We start from the raw sequence: 15612 nt of genomic DNA, 5'->3' as shown, positions 1-15612 counted from the left end.
GATGTGATCTACCCTGTGAAAGGTTTGCCCTGTTAAAGGCTTGCAAACATTGTTAGGTCTCACCCTGTTAAAGGATTTCAACACTCTATTAGAAGTGTGACTTGTTAAAGGACTTCAACTCACAATTAAGTACCCTATTAAAGGATTTCAATACAACCTATTAGGACTACACTGTTAAGAGATTTAACTAATTCAGCTACTAGAATGACTCAGCATTGATCCTATAGTTGGCACTTGAATTCTTGATGATAGATCACCTCTATACTAATTTATTCTTGATGCTTTTGATCAGATGTCTTGCTATTATATACCATTTCTTTCCTCTATTCTCCGTTAACTGATTCTATAATGTAATCTCAGTTCATAACTTAGCCACTATGGATGCTCTATTTCTGCATACAAACTTCTCTCTTTCCTCTCTTCACTCCTTCACAAAATAGATAGTTTAGGGTTTGTCCTCCTTAAGAAGGCTTTGGTGACTTAGGGTTAGGAATGAATCAATGGCTATGATTCATCCATTTTTCTGCTTAAAACCTTCCCTTTTTTTGATTGGCTATATTTAATGCATTGGGAATCCAAATTAGGATTTTTCCTTATCTTGAAATATTATAATCCAATCTTTAAATCAGATAAAAAATGGTTTGCATAATTATTTGTGTCATTACAAAAAACTATAACAAAATTGTCTTACTCGAAATCTGAAGTCTCTGATGCTCAACATATATTATTTTCTTTACACTGACTCAACAACTGCATCAGTTGGCATGCACTACTTACTTGGCTCCTAAATTACTCAACATACATTGTCTACTTGGTACTTGAGTGACTCAACACATGAGTGGCTTAGCACTCATTGTAGACTCAACATTCTCTATTATATACATGTTGTGCTTGGCATGTGCTACTTATTCAACATGAACTAATTAAATGACTTAAGTGTATGAATACTCACTTGTTAAAATTGATCTAAGATCAATAAGTTCTAGGCTTAAATTCAACAATCAAACATGTATCATCCTTCAACTCACTTCTTGTCATAGTTACAACACTTTTGTGTCCAATAATTTGATCTTGTGAATGGTTCCTTCTGACATACTTTGCTAAAATAGGTTCAACTCCATGATTTCCAATATTATCTTCACTCCATTGATATTATCTTCACTCGGTTGGGGCTTAGTATTCAACTTGAGTTATTATGTCTGTGGCACAAGTACTATATGGTGTTATTTGATAGCTTTTTTTTCTCCTTAATATACAATTTTAGTGACCTTGTTTGGTGATTTGGTATAGTAGCAAGTGCATCATCATATACATATACAAACTTTTTGTAGTAATATTTTGGTTCTTTCTTTCTCTCCTCATTATTCTTATCTAAAAACTCATCAATCCTCACATTTTCACTTTTAGTCATTGTGTTAGTCACCTTATTAAAAAAATTGTAACCCTTTCTCCTAGTAGAGAAACTTAGGAATATACCTTTATCTCCCTTTGAGTAAAACTTCCCATTCCGTGCATCTTTATGAATATAACACCTACTTCCAAATATTTTGAAATAACTTACATTTGTTATATGACCATACCAGATTTCAAAAAACTTCTTGTTTGTTCCTTTCTTCAATTAAACTCAATTGAAGGTATAAACTAGACTACCTAAAGCTTCTTTCCAGAATATTACTACAAGCCCTTTTTCAATCATCAATATTACGGTATAATCAGTAATGGATATGTTTATTCTCTTTACAATTACATTATATTGTAGTGTTAGTTACATGCTCAAAAGAAAATTTATTGAATTCATCAAACATAAACTCACTATCTCTATCAAATCTCAAACATTTTACTTTTTTTTCCAATTTCTTTTTCAACTCTATCTTTATACCACTTGAACATTTTGAAAAGCATTAGATTTCAACTTCAAAAACATAACTGTCATCATTCTTGAATAATTATCAACAAACAATATAAATATATTTTTCCATAATAACTTTCAAATTTCATAGAACTACATTAATTTATATGAACTCCAAAATATCATTAGAGGAATGTTCCTTACTTTTAAAACTAGACTTATTCATCTTACCAAGTTGACATTGTTTTCACATAACATTCTTATGTTTATGCATACTCAGTAAGCCTCTAACTTTCTTCTTTCTACTCACTTTGATAATATTCTCAAAATTTGCATGATACAGTCTATTATGCCATAGCCAAACATATTCAATTATAAAAAAAATACATGTTCTAATATTAGGATCTAGGTAAAATAAGTTACCTCTCATATTTCTCTCATACCATTTAGGTTTCAACCATCATCATAGATCTTTACCCTCCTAATGTGAAACTCCAATCTATGACCTTTATTATTTAGTTGTGAAACACTCAATGGATTGTACTTTAATACTTGAACTTGATATGCATTATCAAATTTGATTTTACCATTTAGCATCAATGAACCTCTACTCTTCATAGGACATGGAGCATCATTCCCTAATTTAGCAATTCCTCATTCATATTCCTTAAGTTTATCAAAATTATTAATATAACCAGTCATATGATGTGAACATCCAATATGAATAATCCAAATATCATTTTTACTAACATGAGAAATAAAAATGTTTTCTTCCTCATACCTTTCATCATTTGCATCTTCCTTAACAACAACATATACAACTTTCTCACCTTGATTCTCATCATCAAATTCTAACTCAATGTGTTCCTCCTCAACAATGTAGCATGTCTTCTTCCTTTTTTTCTTATAGTATTTGTAGTGTTTGTTCCTTTGATATTTGTTCTCCTTTTTTTCATCTTTTTCATTCCTTTTTTTTGTTAGGACATCTAGTAGCAATATGACCAACTTCATTGTATTCAAAATATATAAGAGGTAGTTTACCTTTCTATTATCCTTTACCTCTAGGTTGTCTTCTAGCTAGAAATGTATCAAGATCTTCCTCATCTTTTCCTCCTAAATCACAATAACTATATTTTTTTATTTTCAATGGCTAGTGATGACAGGGGAGTATTATAAATATTAGGCATACTATTTTCATAGTTACTTAACTCAAATATAGTCAATCTACTAACTAGACCATCAAGTGTAAGAGCATTACCAGACATAGCTCTAAATTCATGAATAATATAAACTATAATAGATTAAATAGGAAATAATTTTCTAATAAATTTACTTAAAACTTATTCATCATTGATAACTCCAACAACAACTTTGTTAGCACTCACAACTTCCTTGATTCAGTTACTATTTTGAGCAATGTTCTCTCCTTTCATTTTAATTTCATCATACTTGCCTCTGAAACTTTCTACTTTATTTCTCAACACATTTAGATCTCCACCATGCACAAGTATCAACTTGCCCCACATTTCTTTATTAGTAGTACAACCTTTGACATCATTCAATGAAGAAGAAATTCCAATCATTAGACTATTGTGTTCTTTGTTCTGATTCATCTCATCCACTCTCATGGGTGGTTTGGAGGTGTGCACTAGTTGTCTAGATAGTATAATTCATTCTCTCCAATTCCATATAGGTGCAATCTCACTCTTCTTTTCCATGAAGAGAAGTTACATTTGTTCATCTTTAATACCGCTCTCTTGTATATCTTCATATCTTTAGCTTAAGTCCCTTAAATTATTTCCTTCAAGCACACAACTCAAATACCAATTATTAGATAATTTAGGGGGGGAGGGGTGAGTTAGTTATGTCTAGTTATCCTATAGATCTTAAAACCACTTTTGACCAACTTTCAAGACTTAAAAATTTTAGATCATTAACTCTGTAACTAGATCTAACATCACAATTTAACCTCATAAATTTTTCATCAAATTATTAACTTTATATATGGGGTATTAGAGTAGAACTATTTTATATATTGAATTGCAAAAATAAATAGTTAACATAAAATAAAATTGTAATACAATAAGCATTAACACAATTTGACATAAGTATTTAATGTGGAAATTGTGCAAAGGAAAAAACCACCTGGGAATCAAAAACCCTAACATTTCACTCTTCTAGAATGAGTTTTGTTAGGAGTCAACCTTTTAAAAGGTCACAAACACATCGTTACATGTGTCCTTGTTAGAGGGTTTTCACCAAAGATCATCTAGACCATATCACTCCCTAAAACTTTCAAAGAGTGGTCTTCTCTAAAGGAATTAAAAAACATTACTATTGAATGTTACCATATAGGATTTTAAAATATTTTTAAGTCCACTTCATTAAGATATTTTTCAGTTACAATAATTATAGAGTAACAGTGAAATAATATGTTAGGTCTTGTATTACCTTGTCTTAGAATATTTAGAGTAATTGGGAGGGGAGGAGAGGGGGGTGAATTAGTTATCCTCGGGTCCAAATGTATAAAATCAACTTTTAACAACTCCAACAAATTTAATCAAACTCATGAACAATATATCAAATAAAAATGTTCATCACCATTCAACTTATTCATTCCATTTTTTCTCTCTATTTAGTATGTGCTAACTAGTAGAAGAATATTACAGTGAATAATAAACTTTAAACTTAAAAATAGTGAGTAAAAAAAACACATAAAAGACATCCATGCAAATGTTTGACACTATATTTTAACATGAAAACCCAATTTGGGAAACACCACAAAGTAACATGCTACCACTTTTCACTCTTCTAAAGTGAGGTCTATTGAGAGACAACCTTGTTAAAGGTTACTCATATGTGACCCTATTAAAGGATTTAATCTCCCTATTAGGAGTGGCCTTGTTAGGAGAATTTAGGATATTCCCTTAGAATGTCACCTTTTTAAAGGATTTACAAATAACTTTTAGTTCAACCTTAATCAAAAGGATTTTACTACTATCACAATGATTATAAAGTAACAAATAGGTTTGATTTGATAACATACAACTCACTTTGCAAATTTAGATCTCCAATTAGCTCAATCCTAGTTCATTTACTAGACTCAAATCATCTTGGAAACTCTTCAAGAAATCTTCCACATCACAAAATTCACACTTTTCCTTTGTAATTATGTTCTCCTCTTGTCTCCACAAATCCTAGTACAAAAACCACATAAAACACTTCATATACTTCCTTAAATAGGTAGCTTAGAAATTTTTCCACTCAAACATAATGATAGATCTTAGGGTAATGATTAGATTTGAACTTCTATCCTTCCTTCTTGAAACTTCTAGAAACATTCCCTCAAATCTTAGCCTTTGATTGCTCAACAAAGGTTACTTTAGTGGAAAATCTTCCCCTTTTGGCAATCCCATTTGATGGGTCAATTGTTATTTGGTGAATAGCATATGCAACGTAGGTCAACCATGTCACTAGATATTTATCAGATTTGGGTCCAACACCCAAGGTAGTTGCCCATTAGTTATCACATGATTGGTCAAAAATATCAGTGTAATCACCAATGCAATATACAATTTGGATGCATTTATTTTCAACATATCACTAGCCTTTGCATGTTGTTTCTTATTGGCCCATGTTCTTTTGCCATTATTACAACCAAATAATTTTCCCATGGGTTGGGTGTCACCAACCATTTTCTCAATAGGTGTTGACCACCAACCTCATTTACATTAGGAAGGTGTGTTTCGCATGCATTTGACATTCCCACTTGTTAATCCTACCTATTTTGCTAACCTAGATTAGACTATAAGATATTATTATTCTACACAATTCACTATTTTCTAGTCTAGAGACTAGCATTTCTTATTGATGCCGAACTTTTAGAGCACTAAGTGCATTTGGCCATTGACTCGTAGACCCTAGTTTTTGTAAAAGAAAGTGATTTTTAATTTATTTTTTATGTCAATAGTGGTTCTAGACCATTGGTATAGTGGTATTGGTTTTTTTTTTTTAGTTTTATTGTCCAGTGTCCATTGGTGATTGGACATCTCACATACTAAGATAGCTTATAGGTTTGCAAATTATATTAGGTAGTACCATAGACTATAGTACTATAGTAGTACCCTTTTTTTGAGAATGAATCATATTATTGTTATTATATGTAGTCTACGTAGTTGAGTCTTTTGTTCAACAACTAAGTTGATATATTTTTTGCAGCCTTTATTGGTTTGCCATATTAAACAAGATGGTTGATAGGATCCTTGAATGTCAAGAGAGGCCACTATTACATAATGCAAAACCATAGTGGCATATTTTGGTGGTGGAAATGTTGGCAACCTACAAGATTCACAAGTTAGATCTCTAGTGTTTATTGAAAAAGGAGATTCATCACAAGTCGGAGCCTCAAACCATATTGAAGTTCAAATTGGTGAACCTAATTTCTTAATCAAGGATGAACTTGAACATGATTTGGAGGCACTTCCCCTAAGTAGGGAGTCACAAACTAAGATTATAGAGTTTGAGTTGATCCTAGACCTATCAAGTGAGAAAACCAAATTTGATTCCATAAATCATGTTCATGCACAAAAGGGGAAAAGAAAATTGGAATCAAAGAAAGATCAATCTCACTGAGATTTGTCCAAAAGGAATTTTCAATAAGAATGGGTGGAAAAGTACTAGTTCATTGAACCAATGCCCAATCCAATTGATGGTGAGCCTCTTGTAGAATGCAGATGTAAGATTTGCACAGAGATAACAAAGAAGGAGAAGAGGTTGTAGCTTAAAATTGATACCATAGAAAAGCATGGCAGTAAAGTTTACAAGAAGGAAACTATAGATGGAGTTGAAAAATATTTGCTAATTTAGAAAAAAAAGGATAACTATCTAAATATTAGGAATGTCAAAATATACGAGTTACACCAACACTTATGGGAGAAGCATTCTTTTGTAAAAGGTTCTATTGAAGATTTCATTGGGAAAGTAACATGTGCATAATATGGGAAAAGTAGTTCAATTAAGTGTGGTCTTTTATAAATTGAGTAAAGGACATCCTATGATGGACTACCCTTCAATTACTACCTTCTTGCACTTTTTGAAAACTTAAAACTATCTGAACAGTCACTGGTTAGTAAACAATGAGTGGGAATGGGCTAGATGTCTTCCATAGGTTGAAAAAGAAGATATGAAGGAAAAAATAAAATACTCAAATTTTATTGCATTGTCTCTAGATGAAGTTATAGCAATAGATAATACTTCCTGGGTGTGCATGCATGTTTATACTGTAAAAAATCTTTGTTGTCAACCATTTCTACTAAATGTTGTTAAATTGAATCGCAAGGCGATAGCTAAATTTTTTTATGAATTATTAAAGACTACTCTAATTGAATCTAGAGGTTTGGATAGCATGGAGATTGCCAAAAAGTTGGTGTGTGTTGGAGTGGATGGAGTTTCAATTATGCAAGGTCATAAAGGTAGTCTTTGTAAAAAGATCAAGAATGATTTGGCACCCTATGCTATTCCCATTCATTACATGGCCCATTGAATGAATCTAGCTTTTGGAATTGTTAGTGATTTTGGTTGTGTAAATAAAGTGAAATCTCTAATCAAAGAGATTTACCAATACTTCTTCCAAAGTCCAAAACAAGTCCAAGAATTTCAACACTTTTCTGAAGGACTTATTGCTGGGATGAAGCTTCTTAAATATAATGATACCAAATGGATCTCTTTGGATGGACCAACACATCGAGTAATGTCTAAATACCCATCATTGCTTAGACTAATCCACTCAGTGTGAGATAAATTCCCTTAGCTATATCCAAGCCTAACTAATGTTAAGGTACTCTTAACTTTTGCAGCTATTCTCCCTATGCTATAGGACATGAAAAATATTATAAAAAAGGTTCAATAAAGAGCTATGTACATTGCAGAATATAATAAGTTACATAAAATGACATGTAGTAGCCTAGATACTCTGTATTGATTAATACCATTAGATGAATCAAAGTTTGCAAAGCGGTTAGAAATATTAGATTTGAACAATCCTGGGAACTTTTTACATATTGGTACAAATGATGAGGTATGTGGAGCTAACATACCAATGCAGTACTATGCCCATGTCAACCCTGACTCCAACCCCAAAAAAGTAGGAAGCAAAGTTGAATCAGAACCAGAGAAGGTAATTTCATGTGTTACAAGTGAAAACTTCAAGAAGATCCAAGACTCTATGGTTGACTTTATCAAGCGAGTTTGTTACAATCATTTGTTTTAAATTAGATTTAGATTCCTCTAGAGGAACTGCTTCAAGCAATATCAATTGTTTTTCCACAATATTGGTCCCTAAACTATCCGACTAATTTTTAAAGAAGGATGAAAAATTTGATTCAACATTTTTGCAATCCTAAAGTAATCAACGAAATCACTATAAATAGAATTTTAGATGAATCTCGACTGATAGATCAATCATATTCTTTTGCAAACACAATGAGGGAACAATATGATCTTATGGAAAACCCAAATGAAGAGGGAGCAATAAAAAAGATTTGGAAAAATATTGGTGGGAGAAATCAATTGAGAGAGGCAATACTAGACTATTTCAAGCTTACCAATTTATGTTTGATAGTGATATTGGGTTTAGTAGAGGATGAGAGAGTTTTTAGTACTTTGGACTTCTTGAAGTCAAAGGTTAGAAAAAAATTAGAATTTTTTTTGGATAATTGTCTGAGGCTCTATAATTCTAGGTATGAGGTAAAAAGTTTCCCTTATGACAAGGTTGTTAGCATTTGGAGAAACTAATGTCAAAGATGAGAGATTGACAACATTTCAAACCCAAGTGGTAGTGCCAGTGGTGGTGGTAGTGGTTCATATCCTAATATTGGAAGTAATGAAGATGATGTTGACTATGGCATGCATAGTGAGTCTGATGCTAATAGTGAATTTGAAGAAAACACAATGAACAATGAAAAATGAAATGTGATATGCAATAAATAAGGAGGATTTTGATAATAGTGATGCTGAGCCGGTCTAAGCAGAATGGAAACAATAGCAACTTCTCAACCTCAAGTTCTAACTTTTTCATGAGTCAAGTAGTAGGCTAGCAGCTTTGATCTAAGACTCTACCTACTAATTAATTATGTAACATGTTTGTAGAAGTTAATTTATAGCCTTCATTCAATTTCCCTTTATAGATGCTTAAATTTATTTATTTTTGAACATGTTGATGTTACGAACTTACATGTTGAGATTTTCATCGATTCTAGTTTCTTTAAGAAATTGTAACATAATGCATTTAATAGAATAAGATCTATTTAAAAAAAATTGTATTATAATTTATAATTATAAATTAGCCTGTAACATAATACATTTAACAATTATCAATTACAAACAATTACAACTCTTTGCAAATGACTCAATGTCAAATTGAAATGACCCTGAATTGCCTTTTATAGATATAAGGGAGCAATAATAGTTGTAGGTAAGTTTGTAATTGTATATATAATCATATTATTACTACATAATACATTATCTGTGTACAATAATATCACCAATTTTACACATTTCCAATAGTACAATTTTTTTAAGTAGTAGGGAAATTGTTTCCATCTGCTCTATGTAGTAATAGTATGCCAGTGCTTGGTTGCCCAACTATCCTAATATGCTAGCTCTTGATTCCTATAACAATTAACATTAAAAAAAAGTCAAAATTAAATTAAAAAAATTGAAATTAAAGAGCAATAAGTGACAAAATGATTATAGTACTATCACTTACTAAGTTGTTACTTCTTAGTGCAATTAGCTATGATTGCCATTAACAACAACAGTAATAGTTTGAGAAGATGACCCAACTCCAATTAATCTCTTTAGGGTACTCCATTCTACATCATTTGTAAGCTCCATTTCTTTGAGCTTGTAGCTAAATAGTTGTAACCTTGTCAACAATGAATACTTTAGAGAGAGAGTTTTACATTAATCAAGGAATTTATCTATAACTTCATTCATTTTTTATAGTGCTTTGATTTAACTTACAATACTTTCTAGAGTGGTTCCCTCAAGCAAGCTACCTAAATCAGAATTCATGGTGTCCTACAACTTTTTCATGTAATGTTCTTTTCCAATGAATCTACCATCTAAGGTAGCTAGATTTCTAATCCAACATTTAGCAAGTTCAGTATGATGTGATTTATCTTCATCAAGTCTTTGGAAGTAGATTTTAAAGCTTTACCTATTTTCGTTACTTGTTCACAACTATGACATATAGCAATGCCCATTATAGAGGCACCCAAGTGGTTTTTTATTCCATGGTTTGCCAAATCCTTGTCATTGGATCTCCATACTTTATTCAAAATTTGGTTAGCAAGATTTCCTAAGGGATTGGTGAAGATTCATTTTTTACACTGAAAATCATTTCTTACATTTTCAAAGAGAAGTCTGAGATTGCTATTTAAATCAAGCCATTCAAACAAACTATCACTATTCTTCATTATTTTGTCCCAATTTTCTTGTTTGATGAGTTTAACCATGCTTATTATAGTATCCTTCAAATGATGGTCTTCGGAAGAGGTCATTTTATTTTGTGCAATTACATTCACCACCTTTTTCTCCATTTTAGACATCTCTTTTTCAATATTTTTCTATATTTTCTCTAGTTGCCCATGCTAATTAGTTGCTTTGTTCCTCTCATCCTGCAATTTCTTCTATCTACAGTTGTTACCTCTTTTTTCTTCTTATCCTCGAGTTTTCTTTTAAAATCATGGATTGTCTTTGCAGTGGACTCCTCCTTTTTCTTTGCATTGTCCAATTCCTTCTCCAAATCATGGAGTCTTTGAGTAGACTCCTCTTTCTTCACATTCTCCAATTCCTTTGTCAAGTCTAAGATTTTCTTTGCAGCTAACTCCTCTTTTTTCTTTGCATTCTCCAATTCCCTCCTCATATGGCAGATTGTGTTAGTGCTTGTAGTAGCACTAAACTCTATTTTCTTCACATTCTCCAATTCCTTCTTTAAATCAAGGATTTTTTTTGCATTTGACTCCTTTTTTTTTTTTTCATATTCTCCAATTCCTTATTCAAATTGCAGATTGTGTCTGCACTAGACTCCTCTTTTTTCTTCTCATTCACCAATTCCCTCTACAAATTATTAATCATATTTTCCCTACACTCCTTTTTCTTTTTTTTTTCATCCTCCAATTCAATCTTTAAATTTTTATTTTCCTTGACAGTAGAGTCCAGGTCAATTTTCATTTTATTGATGACCTATGCACTACTCTTTACAAACTTGAACAACTGTTTAGTAGAGGCTTCTTCATGTTGAAGTCTTTTTTGGCACTCATCCAATTCTTTAGTCAAATTTTGCACTTGTTCATTCATCTTTTTATGTTGGACAATTGCCTCTATAGGAGAAAAATTATTTATCTTTTTTTGCAATTCTTTGAACCTATTGTCTACTACTTTCTCCTTGGCCTTCACATTATCAAGGTCTACCTATAACTTTTCTATTTGCTTTGTAAGCCTTTTGTTCTCCCTTTCTACTTTTGGAAGTGTAAAGTAGATCATTATGTTGCTCTCTTTTGATAAATTGATTTTGTCAATATTTTTCACTTTTGAAAAATCCATTTGAAGATTGGTAACTTGTACATCATTATGATTTATTACATTTTTTGGTTGATTATTATCTCTCCCAAGAGCATAATAGCCATGAAGTTCATCATTTCATTGTTTGGATCATATGTTGGAAATATTCTGTGAGTAGATTCCTTACATTTAGCAATTGCATCACTTTTCAAAGTCTTCATAATTTTCCTATTTCTTTTGCTTTCTAATGAATCTTTGATGCAAACTTGTTCAAATTAAATTCTAGGTTTTTTGATACAATTGAGTGTTTGAAAGGTGAATTATCAACTATACTATTGTATGCTCCTCCAACTCTAGTTAAACTTACTCTACCTACAATTGTATTTTGAGGATTACCAACATACTGAAGATGGCCCATTCCAAATCCTGGCATTTTAGGACTATTTTTAGAGATTTTTACAGAAGGTACTGGTGCGTACATTGCTAAAGTAACCACTGACATTGCTTGCAGTGTAAGTGTCATAAGTTTTTGCATTTTTGCACAAGGTTCATCCATGATTGTGCCAATGGGATCAACTACAACTGGATTTTAGGATTTAACCCTTTTTAGATGAATCATCTTCAATCTTGGAGAGTCCAATGATTGGATTACTTCCTCTTTTGGGTGAGTCTAGTACTATAATTGGATTTCAAATCCCTTCACCACTTGCACCAATGGGCCCTATACTTGCATAACCCAATTTTGTATCATAGTTGCCCCTTTACTATACATTTGTTTAAAAGAATCACTCATTTGAAGTTTAACAATATCTTTGCCCGTGGTTGAACCAAAATCCTCAATACCTTGAATGCCAGCATTAGACTCAAGGTCCTTCTATCTTTGAATATCACTATCACTGCAACTACCAAGATCATATAGTACAATTGGATGCTCTTTATCCCAATAATTGCTAAAAAGTTCATCCTAATCAATTCCATCAAAAATTGCTGATGTCTTTGGTTCACCCAAAATTTGCATCATTTTCCAAAACTTAGTCAATTTGGTTTGACACCACAATTTAGATGCACATGCCTCTTTAATTGCTTTTGACATAGACTTCTTAGAAGGTTCAAATGATTTCTCATAGAAATTTAAGTATGTCAGATGCTTTGATTTATGTGACTCTGATATTTTCAATGTCATAATTTGGGATGACAAATCTTGCATTGAAATATTATTCTTTGTTGCATGTTTTTCCATTTCTTTCTTAACCTCATCCCATGAATCCTTGTTTTTTAACTTTTCTATCAATGGCATCTCCTGGTGTTGATATTTTCTTGTAGAGTTCCCATGGGCAATAAGTCTTATTTTTATTATGATTAGTGGATCATAATTCCAGTGACTGACAAAATCAAAGTGAAAAAAAGTTACCAATTGATTTGCCACTTTGAAAGCCATTCTATCAAATGTGAGGCCTCCAATTGCAAAAGGAAAGGAAAGAAATATCATTTTCTTTTGTTGTCCACTAAAAAGTTCATCTATGCTCTCCATCTACCTTACTTATTCTAGTGCAAAAACTCTTTCTATAACATGCATTAGAAGTTTGTAGGGTTCAATCACTAAACCATAAAACCTTAAGACATTATACTCTTCGATGAAGATCTAGTCAGCCAATTGAATCTGACTTCCCAGTTGAATGCAATCTCTATAAGACATAGGCAATCTAATCATTGTAACACCTATAGTTATTTGATAAATAGGTGCAAAAAAGAATTCTACAAAATGGTTGTAGTTTTTATTGTTAGGAGTCATCCTCATATTAGGTGTCCAGTCATATACTAGACTTGGAGTCTCTGATTTCTTTTGAGTTTTCTCATCAAACTTATAGACCTCAATATCAAGCTTGTTTTTCTCTATCTCAAATTTTGGGTGATGCTTTGCTAAAAGAAGGTAGCACAAGTAACTTGTGAACCTAAATGTATTTGTCTTTCATGTAGTTGTACTTTGTTTAATCATTCGTAATTTTTGTTGCATAGATTCAACAATGTAGTAAAAAAATTATATCTTACATCTACCTTCTCAACTGATTGAACTCGACAAAGGATATTATAAATCATTTCAAGAACACTAGCTCCCACTTCCTTGTTACTATCCAATCCCAGACAAAATGATAACAAAGAAATAGTATTCTGAACCCATGGCACAAAAATATCATATCGATAAGGAGGCTTCTGGTCTATGTCTAGTGTAACACTAGTAGAGGGCTCTAAGGGTATTAAACCCTTAATATATGAATCTTGAAAACATCTTTCTAGCTTGTCATAAGCTTGAGCTAGTTTATCCAAGTCAATGCATTCATTAGAGCTTTCTATTTTAAACCCTAGCCCTAGGTCTAATAGAGCAAAAAATTCACTCTCAGTTATTGATAAAATTTCCTCCTTAGTGTTTTGGTTACAACTGCCTTTCTATTTTCATCATAATTCTAAGTGCATAGCATTGCAATTTCAAGGCAAGGAAATACTTTAGGTATAGTGAAGTTTATTAATCCAGTAACTAGAGTAGCTAGTTTAATTGTATGCGTACCAATACTGCTACTATATTTGTAAAAATTTCTCCCCTTATATGGATCTTTCCACTTATTAAACAATGAATGTCTAATTCCCATGATTCCAAAATCTCCATGGATAGTAGGATGAAAAATATCATGATATTCATCAATGAAACTTGGGATTTGTAGCACTTGCTTGAGTTCTATAATGGTTTTCTTTTCCTTTATGCTTGCACTCATATGGGAGGTTTTTGACTTTGTTTTGCCCATGCCTGCTACTGTATATGCTACTTTAGTATGCTAGAAACACTAATTTAATGAAAACAAAAGCATTACCATTAACTAAATTAACATAACATATAAGATAGAAAAAAGAGGAAGCCCTAATTGGAATCTGAGCCAAATGAATGGACTCTCCCAATAGGAATTAGCTCTTTGTTTGTAGATGAGTCTAAATGAAGGATTGGTATGTATGCTCAAAGGGCTTCAAGTTTGCTTCAATGGTGGGGATGGGTAATGGAAAATTTGGTAGCTTTGTGAGCTCTCAATTTGGCATTATAAGATGGTTAAGGGCTTTGGCTTCTCAAACTAGCATTATAACTTTAACTCAAGGATTGTGATGATATAGCTTGGGAGGGGATCCAATTTATAGGCTAAGGGCTTGAGGGTTTGAGGGCTAAGATGCAAGGATGGGGAAAATCTTATGGAGGGCTCAGATTGCATGAGAGGAGAGCACATGGATTGTGCTTCCTTAAACCAATCAGGGAGTGACACATGTCACGGGGTGAGTGGATGGAGGAAAGGGCAAAGATGAGTCAACAAAGGAGGCTCAAAGGATAATATCTTCATAAAGACCCTTCATAAATGGCTTTTAAGAGCAATGAATGGGCTTGTAAGAGTCTTAATGGCCTTGTAAGAGCATTCATGGTTGGGTGGTTGGGATATTTTGGAGGGAGTTGAGATTGTTGACTTTGCTTAGTTTAGGAAAGTCTTAAGCTTGCTTAGGAAATGTGACAAGGTTAGGGGGGGGATTAGAGGTGATTTAGGATTTAGATTAGGGATGTTAGAGATATAAAAGTGGATGGCATTCAATGAGGGTTGGTGAGTTAGTAGCTAAGCTTGGTTAGTATGGGTGGATGGGGTGGATTAGGCTAAAATGGAGGTTTAGAGATAGGCTTAGAATGAGGATGAAGACTTTTTAGAAGAGTCTAGAATTTCTTAGGATGAGGATAAAAGGTTTTTTAAGAAATAAATAAAGTTTTATTTATTTCATGGGTTTGGGTTGAGGAGATATTCATTAAAACATTTTTAATAAACATGAAGATTAATATTTAACCTTAATTAAATATTTTGAGTTGGGATTAAGGGTAGAAAATGATGGGATTAGCCTTTAATCAAAATTAAAGAAAGATTAGAAGATTTTGGAAGAGGTTAGTGGTCTTAAAGAAATTGGCCAAGTTTTGGGCAAAAAATAAATAAATTATTTATTTTGAGATTTTTCATAAATTTATTAATTAAATAATTAAGAAATAAGGAAATAATGTTTAAATAAGATTTAAACATTTTTGGGAGGGATTTCTTAATTAAATATTTTAAATTAAGATAAAGGGATTTAATGGCACAAAAAATAAATAAATTAAATAAATAAATAATTAATTAATAAATGATGAT

The sequence above is a fragment of the Cupressus sempervirens genome, chromosome 3 (genome assembly GCF_028749045.1).
Source record: "Cupressus sempervirens isolate cs-2001-9-10 chromosome 3, ASM2874904v1, whole genome shotgun sequence".
In the NCBI taxonomy this organism is placed as follows: Eukaryota; Viridiplantae; Streptophyta; class Pinopsida; order Cupressales; family Cupressaceae; genus Cupressus; species Cupressus sempervirens.
The sequence above is the reverse complement of the archived record's forward strand: the minus strand, read 5'-3'. Positions refer to the sequence as shown.